Source organism: Petaurus breviceps, unplaced genomic scaffold (genome assembly GCF_028583685.1).
Source record: "Petaurus breviceps papuanus isolate PSGF00001 unplaced genomic scaffold, PetGlider_PUasm1.0 90925, whole genome shotgun sequence".
Lineage (NCBI taxonomy): Eukaryota > Metazoa > Chordata > Mammalia > Diprotodontia > Petauridae > Petaurus > Petaurus breviceps.
In genome coordinates, this window is record NW_027187380.1 from 24,016,819 (window position 1) to 24,017,877 (window position 1,059).

The 1,059-nt window shown below is 39.9% G+C and overlaps 1 protein-coding gene across 1 annotated transcript in view; it reads right to left on the reverse strand.

Moving 5' to 3' along the window:
• The window catches only part of AXIN2 (axin 2), a 46,881-nt gene extending 46,756 nt beyond the window's left edge, over positions 1–125 (reverse strand). The window contains exon 1 of the mRNA XM_069076584.1: positions 104–125. The gene's annotated coding sequence lies outside the window, so the exon portion shown is untranslated. The remainder of the gene's footprint in view (positions 1–103) is intronic.
• Positions 126–1,059: the final 934 nt, after the last annotated feature.

The window sequence follows — 1,059 nt, forward strand, 5'->3', positions numbered from 1 at the left end:
CAGGATTGCTTTCCCCTTCTTCGCTAGAGCACCTAGGCGTCTCTTTGAATTAAAGTTTCCCTGGGGAGCTTTAGCCTGCTTACTGGAGTAGGTGGTTTCATACCTGTGAGTTGAACTGGTAAGATTCCAGCTAGCCCAAGCCTGAGCACACACATGCGTGGATGTGTGCATGAATGTGAGTTTGAATGAGTTTTATATACACAACTACGATTGCAGCTGGGTAATGCAATTGAACTGATTCTATGGATGATGAAGGGGAAAGAGATTTGTGAGTAGACGCCTAGGTGCTCTAGCGAAGAAGGGGAAAGCAATCCTGACACCTAATTAGAAGGCATTTCCCAATCCAATTAAGATGAAAATCCGAAACTTCACCCCTTGTTCTTGTCTCAAGACTCTTTTCATTAGCTGGACTTGTACACATCACCTATGTCTCGTGGCCACTAAACTGTTCTAAGGTGTTCAAATCCTCCCATGTGTTAAATATTAAAGACATGGAGTATCTATCCCTAGACACAAGGTTTTAATGTTTTGAAAATGTCTCAATTTCCCCTCCCCCCATGCCTTCTTTAAGTTCTCCCTCTATCCTGGAGCTCAAAAGATCTATGATCGTAACCTCCTGTCTCTGGGAAGAAAATAGTCTACAGACCCAGAAACATTAAGGAAATTTTTTAAGAGATGGGAGAAATGTCTTTTTTTTTCCCTTCTGGTGCAATGAAACCCTCTTTGTAATATGATGACTTAATTATTAAGTTTTCTTTCTTTTTTAATTAAAATACAGTAAGTAACAGAACTCCAGGCTCCTGTATGTGGCAGCTTTCCCCAGCACAATCAACATTACTTTCAGCTCAACACTTTGAAATCACCAATTCTTCAAGGCACTTTTACCACCTTGCCTTTCTTGCTGAACTTAATTTATGAGAATCCCTTTAAAAGACAAAGGTGCCTACTACAACCTATTATTAGGCCTTCAGAAGAACTATTTTTTCTCAGCTACAAAAATTTTCTCTCAGTGACCTGCCGAGAACAGAAAAGTATAGATCTCTCTTTACCTACTAAGTT